This window comes from Rutilus rutilus (genome assembly GCF_951802725.1).
Source record: "Rutilus rutilus genome assembly, chromosome: 6".
In the NCBI taxonomy this organism is placed as follows: Eukaryota; Metazoa; Chordata; class Actinopteri; order Cypriniformes; family Leuciscidae; genus Rutilus; species Rutilus rutilus.
Window position 1 is genome coordinate 3,048,177 of NC_140214.1, and position 13,181 is coordinate 3,061,357.

A 13,181-nucleotide genomic window follows, 5' to 3' on the forward strand; every position below is an offset into this window, starting at 1 on the left:
GAAATTATGATTTTTTTTATGTGCAAACTATAGCCAGCGCTCATGTAGATCTGTGAACAGACGGTTGAAATGCTGGAAAAGAGGATGCATTTTCTTAATAAGATTTTATTATTATTATTATTATTATTATTCAGACCAAAGAGTGACATGATTTTTTTGTTCAGGGAGGCTGAAGGATCTATAAGTATATTAAGCTAAAGCTAATGAACACTAACATTGCCTTAAAGGCAGCTCGTAAAACCACTTCAGAGAGGTATATCTGAGTTTATACTTCTGGGATAAAGTGGATGGATCCGAACTCGGTATTGCAGCTGTGGACTGGAATTATTTAATCAGTATTTAAAGCCAGTATAAGCCATCGTTATAGACTGTTGCAATCATGTAGTGGCATTTTCACTCTGTGGCCGATAGATGGCGCTGCAGACCACAGAAAAACACGGTAACGCCAATGACACGTGAATGTCTTACAAATGTGTACAGCTCACATGAAATAAAACATTAAGTGTTTAAAATGTATTCTCAGTGACTTCTTATTGACCCTTTAAAATATGTTTATAGGTTTTCTCACATTCAGTATTGGCAGATTACAGTATTCCTCCAGTCTGACACACATGACTAATATTTGCACTATAATTCAGAGCTCTATATAGGATGGTATTGACAGTGTCTGTGTCCCTGTTTGTTTAAATCTTGTCTGAGAGTTTCTCACTTCTCTCTGAGGGGCCTCTTCACATCCCAGCATGCATCTGTTCAGGGGGCGAATATAACTTTTGTATACATGCATAGGAAAACAAAGTCAAACTGTTTTGTATAACATTAAGCATTTTTTTTATTTTATAGCATTTTGTGTTTAATTATGTTTAATTTTTTTTAAATATTTGAATTATTTAATTACATTTTGTATTTTATTTTAACCAATTCCCCCAAATGCTCATAACTGTAATGAATAAAAAAAAAACTATATATATATCACACACACACACACACACACACACACATATATATATATATATATAAAAAAAATCACGAAATATATTTTTCATGAAAATACATGTCAATAAAATGACATGAAAATCGACATTACATTTTATACATATTTTTTTATTTATTATTATTATTTTTTTTTATTATTATTATTATTTTTACTTTCTTTTAATTTTGTGGTAAAATGTGACCTGGACATGTTTTCATGCGATTTACTTTGTCATTATCGTATAAATTCTGAAAAGGCCTCGTGCTAAATTGCTTCTGGGCAGCAAGTGTGCTTAAGATGTTCATCTGATTAATTACAGTTTCATCAGTCATTAGCACTTAAAGTCGTCTGGCGGTGGATGTCCTGTCACGATTCCCTGCTCAGACTCTCATCTGCTGGACAAATATTGAGTCGTTCTGCGACCCGTCCCGTCTCCCGTCTGGCCCCAGAAAGACAAATGTAGTGTGCAGGTTACCCCGGGGTGTGTTTCTCGTGACTAGCCGCTAAGTGACTGTGGGTTAGCCTAGCGCAAGGTCAGTCAAACACACTCATTATTCTTGGCCTGAGTCGCAGACTAAACAACACAAATGATTCTTGGATGCATTACTTCCCGTCAAACATTTAAGGAGAAGCAAGCATGTGTTAATATATGAAAAATTGCTTCAGTAATTCAAAAATAACTTGTGTTTTTGTTTCTCTTAAGCGTCTGCACAGCTGACGAGAAGTAGCCCATAAAAAACTTGGCGGAAATGGACCATAAGCAAATTTCCTCCCAAGAAAAGAAAAACAACTAAAAACGACAAAAATGCAGAGAATGATATTTTTTTCTGCAGTGTATGCATCATTAAAAAAATATTCTTACTCAGTATTTTTCTCTTGTTTTCCAGCACGAATATCTAAAATGATTAAATCAAGATAAATTATAAGCAAAATGACAAAAGGTCTTGCTTATAAAAAGTGAGTTTTCAGAATAAACACTTAATAAAGTAATTTTGCTTCTCAAGTAAATGTATCTTGATTTATGAAAGTTTAGATATTTCTACTGGAAAACAAGACAAAAATATACCATGTTTATAAATTGAAGATAGATAGATAGATAGATAGATAGATAGATAGATAGATAGATAGATAGATAGATAGATAGATAGATAGATAGATAGATAGATAGATAGAACAATAGATGGATCGATGGATGGACAGAATGATAGAACAATAGATGGATGGATGGATGATAGATAGAACGATAGATAGAATAGATGATGGATAGATAGATGGATAGAACGATAGATAGAAGAATAGATGGATGGATAGATAGATAGAACAATAGATGGATGGATGGATGATAGATAGAACGATAGAATAGATGATGGATAGATAGATGGATAGAACGACAGATAGAAGAATAGATGGATGGATAGATAGATGGATAGAATGATAGATAGAAGAATAGATGATGGATAGATAGATAGATAGATAGATAGATAGATAAATAGATAGATAGATAGATAGATAGATAGATGGATAGATGGATAGATGGATGGATGGATGATAGATGGATGGAACGATAGATGGGTGGATGGATGGATGATAGATGGATGGAACGATAGATGGATGGATGATTGGATAACTACACATCAGCTACATATGGATAGATAGATAGATAGATAGATAGATAGAACGATAGATGGATGGATGGATGGATGGATGATAGATGGATGGAACGATAGATGGATGGATGGATGGATGATAGATGGATGGAACGATAGATGGATGGATGATTGGATAACTACACATCAGCTACATAAATTCATCAACTAACCATTCAGAAATGTTGTCTACATGTTGTAACTTCTTCTCGAGTCTCTCCATCTTTCTGACTCTGGTTTGAACATAAAAGGCTAAAAGTTTTTGAAATGTTCAGTGCATGTGTGTGTGAGGTAAAAGGACACGGGCTCTTGAAGCTCCACCCCCTGTGCCGGGAGCAGCAGCTCATTTGCATTTAAAGGAACAGACACAAAACGGTGCGTTTTTGCTCACCCTCAAAAAGTGACAATTTTAACATGCTATATAAAAATATCTGTGGGGTATTTTGAGCTAAAACTTCACACACACACTCTGGGGACATCAGAGACTTATTTTACATCTTCTAAAAAGGGCATTATACCACCCTTTTAAGCTAATTACAACAATTATACTTGTATAGTGGCTTTTTTTTTTATTAAATGTACCTTTTTGCACGCTTATCAGAAGTTTCTCCTGAAAAAAAGACACTAGTAATCAGTTTCAGAAGTGAACTCAAACATGATAGCTTATATTCTTACTGTATGACTAATGACGGAGACCATTTTTGATCATAACTTAGAGCAAATCAGAAACAAATGGAGGAGAAAGAAAGCGAGGGAGAAGCCGAAGGGATGAAGAGGTTTGTGAGATGACAGAGACGTGTGAAGTGTCACACAAACACTGACAGAGACGTGAAAGAAAGCTGGAAAATGATGTGATGATGTAACTAATCTACTCCATTGAGTAGAAACAGCTAGCCTGGCTAACGTCAGACCTCGTCACGATGGGTCAGAGATTTATGTGTACACGATGGCGTTCAGCGACTAAACTACTTAGAACACTATCTAAGGCTACATCGAAAGGTAACTTGGCATCTGCTGCCATGTTGGATCCATAGATATAAACAAACTGCTTCGGTGTGTCGCATAGACGTCGTCATTGTCTTGCTGCTCCCTCCCCGTTCTGTGATTGGTTCCCTTCTTGAGGGGAAAATCTGGTCCATGGTGTCCAGGCTGCCTAGCAAGCGTGAATAAAATCGTGCTGCGCGCAAGGCAGCATGGGGAAACCCAGGCTAAGAAACAGCATTCATTTTTTGTATTAATACCTAGCACTGAATGAATCACAAATATATTTTAAACATTATTTTTCCACACTGGATAAAAACTTATGTTCAGTATACTAGCATTCAAAAGTTCTGTAAGATTTATGAATGTTTTTGAAAGAAGTCTCTTCTGCTCACCTGAGCTGCATTTGTTTGATCAAAAATACAGTAAAAATTGTGAAATATTATTGCAGTCTAAAATAACTGGTTTCTGTTGTAATATATGTTAAAATGTAATTTATTCCTGTGATCAAAGCTGAATTTTCGGCATCATTACTCCAGTCTTCAGTGTCACACGATCCTTCAGAAATCATTCTAATATGATGATTTGATGATCAAGAGACATTTCTGATTATTATCAATGTTGAAAACAGTTGTGGAAACAGTGATACATTTGTTTTCAGGATTCTTTGACGATTAGAAAGTTCCAAAAGAACAGAATTTATTTGAAATAGAATCTTTTGTAACATTATAAATGTTTTTACTGTATCGTTTGATCAATTTAATGCTTCCCTGCTGATTAAAAAAATCTTCCTGACACCAAACTTTTGGACTTAGTGTACATTTATGATCATATCAAAACAGTGTGTACCTCGTAAATCAGTGTTCATTCCTCAGTGAAAACATCTTGAGAGATCAGACAAACACACACACATGTTCTGCTGGAAGTGAAGAAAGATTCGGATGGCTTGAAGCACACTGTCCCGGTGCGGTTCTGATGGAAACCACCACTGCGCACACACACACACACACACACACACACACACACACACACACACACACACACACACACACACACACACACACACACACACACACACACACACACACACACACACACACACACACACACACACAACCTTCTGTGCAACTCTCACACACTTCCATCTACACACACACACACAGACACAACCTTCTGTGCAACTCTCACACACTTCCATCTACACACACACACACACACACACACACACACACACACACACACACACACACAGAGACACACACACACACACACACACACACACACACACACACACACACACACACACACACACACACACACACAGAGAGACACAAACACACACACATATATCCGTCTGAGCAACTCTCACACACTTCCATCTACACACACACAGAGACACACACACACAGAGAGAGAGAGAGAGAGAGAGAGAGAGAGAGACACAGAGAGAGAGAGAGAGAGAGAGAGAGAGAGAGAGACACACACACACAGAGACACAAACACACACACCTGTATCCATCTGGGCAACTCTCACACACTTCCATCTACACACACACACAGACACACACACAGAGAGAGAGAGAGAGAGAGAGAGAGAGAGAGACACACACACACAGAGACACAAACACACACACATGTATCCATCTGGGCAACTCTCACACACTTCCATCTACACACACACACACAGAGACACAAACACACACACATGCATCCGTCTGGGCAACTCTCACACACTTCCATCTACACACACACACATCGTTTGATCGTTTGATCAATTTAATGCTTCCCTGCTGATTAAAAAAATCTTCCTGACACCAAACATTTGGACGTAGTTTACATTTATGATCATATCAAAACAGTGTGTACCTCGTAAATCAGTGTTCATTCCTCAGTGAAAACATCTTGAGAGTTCAGACCAACACACACACATGTTCTGCTGGAAGTGAAGAAAGATTCGGATGGCTTGAAGCACACTGTCCCGGTGCGGTTCTGATGGAAACCACCACTGCATTTCTGGGTTTCCTTCACACACACACACACACACACACACACACACACACACACACACACACACACACACACACACACACACACACACACACACACACACACACACACACACACACACACACACACACACACACACACACACACACACACACACACACACACACACACACACACACACACACACACACACACACACACACACACTGTCACTGTCAACTCTCACACACTGCCATCTACACACAAACATTCATTCAGACACACACACACACAGAGACGTTTTCTCTTACACGTCCAACACCCCTGACGTCAACGTCCGTCTGTCACTCTCTCTCAGATATTTACTCAGGACGAGCCCCTGATGTCATTCTCACACACCCTAAATATTCTCAGCCGTACTTGTGTGTGTGTGTGTGTGTGTGTGTGTGTGTGTGTGTGTGTGTGTGTGTGTGTGTGAGAAGATGGACAGATAAACATCCTGAGGAACACACACCGCACAACTACTTCCTGTTTGCAACTCAAACAAAACATTACTTCACATGAAGCACTTATAAAATTTAAAAGCTAGTTTAATAATTTGGAACATTTTCCTTATGATCTATCTATCTATCTATCTATCTATCTATCTATCTATCTATCTATCTATCTATCTATCTATCTATCTATCATTCCTTCTATCTATCTATCTATCTATCTATCTATCTATCTATCTATCTATCTATCTATCTATCTATCATTCCTTCTATCTATCTATCTATCTATCTATCTATCTATCTATCTATCTATCTATCTATCTATCTATCTATCTATCTATCTATCTATCAGTCCTTCTATCTATCTATCTATCTATCTATCTATCTATCTATCTATCTATCTATCATTCCTTCTATCTATCTATCTATCTATCTATCTATCTATCTATCTATCTATCTATCTATCTATCTATCTATCTATCTATCTATCTATCTATCTATCTATCTATCATTCCTTCTATCTATCTATCTATCTATCTATCTATCTATCTATCTATCTATCTATCAGTCCTTCTATCTATCTATCTATCTATCTATCTATCTATCTATCTATCTATCTATCTATCTATCTATCATTCCTTCTATCTATCTATCTATCTATCTATCTATCTATCTATCTATCTATCTATCTATCTATCTATCTATCTATCTATCTATCATTCCTTCTATCTATCAATCTATCAAACTATCTATCTATCTATCATTCCTTCTATCTATCAAACTATCTATCTATCTATCTATCTATCTATCTATCTATCTATCTATCTATCTATCTATCTATCATTCCTTCTATCTATCTATCTATCTATCTATCTATCTATCTATCTATCTATCTATCTATCTATCTATCTATCTATCTATCTATCTATCTATCTATCATTCCTTCTATCTATCTATCTATCTATCTATCTATCTATCTATCTATCTATCTATCTATCTATCTATCTATCTATCTATCTATCTATCTATCTATCTATCTATCTATCTATCTATCTATCTATCTATCTATCCAAAGATAGAGGCTCTCTAAAAAGATTTCTAACAGTAAATATCAATCACCTGTTAAACTCCTGAATCCAGTGTAAGAGGCGACAGCATGTTCTCAGAGTTTGCCGTGTCAGCATGTTTCACAGCTGAACATGTTTATGTTATGCATGTCTGGCAGATGTATATATATATATATACATAAACCCACACAAATGTCTTTCTGTCTCCGGCTCATGATATTGCAGTTCAGCCTAATACTTTTTTCACTGGTTTTCTAGGCCGACAGCAGCCGAGGAATTTCTCCACTCTATGTGGAAGAAACTGTGCCAATGCAGGCGTGCCAAAGTGACTGGCACACACACACACACACACACACACACTAACCCAACCCCTAAATCTACCCATCACAGAAAACTTTAAGCATTTTTATATTTTTTAATAAAACACTGTTTAGTATGTTTTAAAAGCCATTTGAAATACGAGGACTCAGGAAATGTCCTCATAAATCACGTTCTCGTTGTAATACCAGTGTAATACCAATGTCATTATACAAACAAACTAAAAATAAATAAATATATAGGCTATTTTTTTTTTTTTAAAGAAACAAAAGTCTTGACTGTATCCTTTTTGGAAGATTTTTTGCCCATGCATACGTCACCTTTATGATGCTATAGAATGTTATAGTTGGTTGCCAGGGTGTTGCTATGCTGTCGCTAAGAGTATTTTTGTCTTGTTGATACTAGTTGATAAGATCAAAGACTTTAAAGGAACTATGATAAGATATTCTGAGGGTGTTGTGGGCTGATAGAGTATTTGACAACAAAAAAACATACACCTTGAAAAATAATTTTTACCTTGAAAAAGTAAGCGAAATAAGTCACTTTGAATAAATACATTAAAAGTAATCTAATAATAATTTTTAAGAAACAAAAGTCTTGACTATAATTTTTTGACGATTGTTTTTGCCCATGCAAACATCACCTTCATGACGCTATAGAATGCCGCTAAGAGTTTTTGGCTTGTTGATGCTTGGTTGATAAGATCAAAGACTTTAAAGGGACTTTGATAAGATATTCTGAGAGTATGACTTAAAAAAATATATATATATATTCCTTGAAAAAAAAAAAACTTACCTTGAATAAGTAACCAAAATATATACACTTTGAATAAATACATAAGTAATCTAATAATCATTATTAACTTCATATATCTGGAAGCTCAAGCACTGGTTGATTGACTCTGAAGTTGCATTAGCGGTTCAACATGAAGTGCCTCTGGGAATCTCTTCATCAGGATCTGTGTGTTTGGAGAGCTGTTCAAACAGCACATGTTTGAGATGAGCAAACTGTTGGAAAACTAAAGCTTTTCCTCCATCAGATGCTCTATACGCTCTAAACTATATTTCCAATTAGCACCTATAGGGTTTACAACCTTGCTGAGGTTCACAAAGGATGTTTTAAAGAACCCACTAATAATACACCGAGTGTAACGTCACTTTAAATCTTCAAAGAATGATATTAGCAACACAAGAGTCCTGTTCAGGGCAATAAGAAATTAGACTTTGCACATAGAATATATACACTGAACAAAATTATAAACGCAACACTTTTGTTTTTGCCCTCATTTTTCATGAGCTGAACTCAAAGATCTAAGGCCACAAAAGGCCTATTTCTACACCCCGGACCCCCCCAATACAGTAAAACTGCACATTTTAGAGTGGCCTTTTATTTTGGCCAGCCTAAGGCACACCTGTGCAATAATCGTGCTGTCTAATCAGCATCTTGATATGCCACACCTGTGAGGTGGACGGATTATCTCGGCCAAGGAGAAGTGCTCACTAACACAGATTTAGACACATTTGTGAACAATATTTGAGAGAAATAGGCCTTTTGTGTACATAGAAAAAGTCTTAGATCTTTGAGTTCAGCTCGTGAAAAATGGGGGCAAAAACAAAAGTGTTGAGTTTACAATTTTGTTCAGTGTATATATATAATCTAATGAGAATCACAACCAACAATAAAGAATATTATTATATATATATATATGAACATTTATCAAATTTATGATATGAACATTTTGGCCGATACCGACAATTCCTTATATTTATCGGCTTTCGATATAGAAATAATTATCGGTATCGGCCAACATTTTCATATTGGTGCATCCCTAATATATATATATATATATATATATATATATATATATTTATTTTTTACTTTGTTGTATGTTTGAATTTTGTTCTTTCCTATTTTATTTTTTTTAAAGCGCTTTGAGATGCTACTTTTAAAGGTGCTATAAAAAATAAAGTTTATTATCATTATTATTATTATTATTAAAACCAATTAACTTTATTATTCTTCAAGGAATTACATCATAGCCAACACAAGTCCTGTTTCAATTTCACATTAAAGTCAAACGTAATTATTAGGAAATTATATTTTGCTTGTAGAAAATTAAACCATATATCGAGACGAGATGTTTCGCATTGTGACATTATTTTTATGACAATTCTCTCAATCATTTTCATTATTGTACTGAAAATGAGATTGAGAAAAAAAACACATATGTAATATTATTTAAATATTTTACAATTTAAACCAGTGGATTACAGTAATAGGAATCTAATAAGAATCACTATTGACAATAATGAGGATAAAAATAAATAAAGCATACGGGAATAAGCTTAATTGTCATGAAAAAAAGAGCTTTTTTAGGCCAAAAATATTTGTTTTCATGAGATTTATGCCAAAGGTGTTGTGACGAACCATTGAAGAACTTGATTTTTTAAAAGTGTATGTTGCATTTCTCAGTAATTGTCAATAAAAGCATCTTATTTGAGCAGCTCACGGCTTCAACAGCTCTCTGTTCAACAACAAGCTCTCTCTATTGACCCGAGCGAGACAGTAAATAAGATGCTGAGCATGTTCCCACTTTATGTCCTATAAACAGCATGGAAACACAGAGAACGAGTCCATCTGCCATTCCTGAATGTCGACATGAGTCAATATTAGAGACGGAGCAGAACGAGCCGAGAGAAGCCGAGGAAATGGGATTTTTCCAGACACTTTCAAAAACACTGGGAATCTATTCTGGCAGAGATTCAGCTTCTCCCGAGCGCCAGAATAAACGCCTCGTTCGGTCTTGGTTCTCGTTACGTTTAACCTCATTGGCTCTTGGGCCTTTGAGTCTAAAACATCCCTGAAGGATTTAACAATGTAAAACACTGATTCAGTGCAGAATAATATCAGATACATAATTCAGACACACTGAGATCTTTGAGATATTTAAACCCAGAAGTAATTGGGATATTAATTAGAAATAGTTTTTGACACGAGTAAGTAAGATGTAGGGAGAGTTCTGGGATATATCTTTAATAATCTTTTTGGCATAACTTGCAATAACGTACGCTAAACTCTTCAAAAGTTTGGGTGTTTTTTTGGGGGGAAGAAATGGAAGATAATGTTACAATCTTGTCTATTTCAAGTTTTCAACTAAATGATTTTTTTTTATAATGGTTTCCACAAAAATATTAAGCAGCGCAAACAGTTTTCAACATTGATAATAATCATAAATGTTTCTTTAGCAGCAAATCATCATATTAGAATGATTTGTGAAGGATCATGTGACACTGAAGACTGGAGTAATGATGCTGAAAATTCAGCTTTGCATCACAGGAATAAATTACATATTCAAATATATTCAAATAGAAACTGTAATAATTTTTCACAATTTTTACTTTTTATTATTATTTTTTAATCAAATAAATGCAGCCTTGGTGAGCAGTAGAGTCTAAAAACATTAAAAAAATCCTACAGACCCCCAATCCTTTGAATGGCAGTCTAAATGTCTTTAATGGAGACACACACACATATATATATATATATCTCCGTTAGAGTAATTTAGACTGTCATTCAAAGGCATATATACATATATATTCAAATATATATTTTCCCCACATTAGGAAATCTCTACGAGTGAGCTGCAGTTCAAATGTTTGCTTTCATGAACACAGACTATACGGAATAGAAAATGATAAATAAAGCATCCATGTCTCACTTCCTATATCCTGTTTGCAAAGACCAAGAAAAAAAACATGTGCATCTGAATCTGCAAGAGGAACAGGAGTGGACAGAAGAGAGATTCATTCATTCAGCGCTGGTAGACAAGACACATGGCCAGAGTGTTTCATAACCGTCCTTCACAGGTCAGTGTCAGTCAACAAGCCGAGATCTGGAGAAACACTCCACACAGATCACACCGGCTCCAGACGCACACTATAGGGAGACTGGATATGTGACCCTGGATCACGTCACCAGTCATAAGTCGCACGGGTATATTTGTGGCAATAGCCAACAATACATTGAATGGGTCAAAATGATTGATTTTTCTTTTATGCCAAAAATCATTCGGATATTAAGTAAAGATCATGTTCCATGAAGATATTTTGTAAATTTCCTACCGTAAATATATAAAACATGTATTTTTGTGAGTGAATGCTGCACAATCGTGAACATAAATGCACAACTTTAAAGGAGATTTTCTCAATATTTAGATTTTTTTGCACCCTCAGATTCCAGATTTTTAAATAAATGTATCGGCCAAATATTGTCATATCCTGACAAACCACACATCAATGGAAAGCTTATTTATTCAGCTTTCAGATGATGTAGGCCTATAAATCTCAAAAAAATTACCCATGTGACTGGTTTTAAGGTCCAGGGTCACATATATGACAGTTTAACCCTCTGGTGCTGTTCGGTTAGGGTTAATATTTAAAAATTGTAAACGGTTTAAGTTTTTTTTTTTTTTTTTTTACTTAATCAGAATAGTACCAAACTTAATGGTAAAGGTTTTGGCACTTGCAATGTAAACACACACACACACACATGGACATGATTCAAAAGGTTTAAATGGTCCGGGGGGGAAAAGTCACACTCAAAATGAACTACATTGGAAATTAATTTCATCTAGTGGAAATGTTTGGTAATACGGCCAAATAAAATCTCACTGAAAGCTCATTTTTTTAGATATCAGGCTAAAATTTTTAACAAAACTTCTTTAAGTTTATGGTTTTGATTTTCTTGCAGTTTTAGAGTAAAGCGTGTTTTTGAAAATATGTATTTCATATAAAATTTTAAAATAGTATTTTTGTGCATTTTTCATAATAATAAACTTAAACTTCTTATCCATGTTATGTTGTTTTCTGTGACTCATATTCACAGGCTTTGAACAGTCACGGAAACGGCGCGTGTTGTACAAACAATAGGCTCGGCATTTGAGGAGAAAAATGTCAAATGGTGACAGAAAACGCGACAAATGGAGTAAAGAAAATACGATTTCATTCTCTTACCTTTACAGTCCGAAAAGTATATTCAGTGGCCTATGCTAGCCTTTGTAGGCTAAACAGGTCGCGTGCCGCGTTCGTCCAATCAATGACGCTGACACCGCAAATATGCAAATAAGGACGTTAACCCAGGGTTTAGGAATGTTTATGATAACCCGGGTAAATTATGAGCAATACCAAACGTGAAGCCCAGGATTCTCTTAGTTTAGAATGACCCAGGCCAGGGTTAACTATTTCAAATGTGAAACACATAATTAAAGCAGATACAGTTTTAGGATTGTAAGAAATTATATTCACATAATTAACATCTCTCCCACCTTGTCCACCATTTATGGATGAAATGCATTCTGGGATTGCCTTCTGCATGCACAGGTTGTTTGTCTTCAAAGGAGGTAAAATAATGGGTGAAATGCATGTAAATACTCTGAAAGGTGACATTTTATCCAATTATAATCAGTACAAAATAAGAGGGAGAAAATGCAGACCAACAATATTCAGTTTTCATCTCAAGCATGAAAAATAAAAAGCTGAAAATGACAAAGTGTCCCTTTTATAAACTTCATTAGGATGTTTATTAAATATAAACTAGGCTACATTTGTTCCAAAGTCATAATAAGAGGGGGAAATCTCCCAACCATGAAGACTTTCATCCAAACAGTTCGACCCAGTTGAATTTTTACTCTACTACACAGTAAATACCACGAAGACGC

The 13,181-nt window shown here is 35.4% G+C and overlaps 1 protein-coding gene across 1 annotated transcript in view; it reads right to left on the reverse strand.

Moving 5' to 3' along the window:
* The window catches only part of LOC311292270 (lipoprotein lipase), a 632,457-nt gene that overhangs the window by 274,070 nt on the left and 345,206 nt on the right, over positions 1-13,181 (reverse strand). The window lies entirely within an intron of this gene.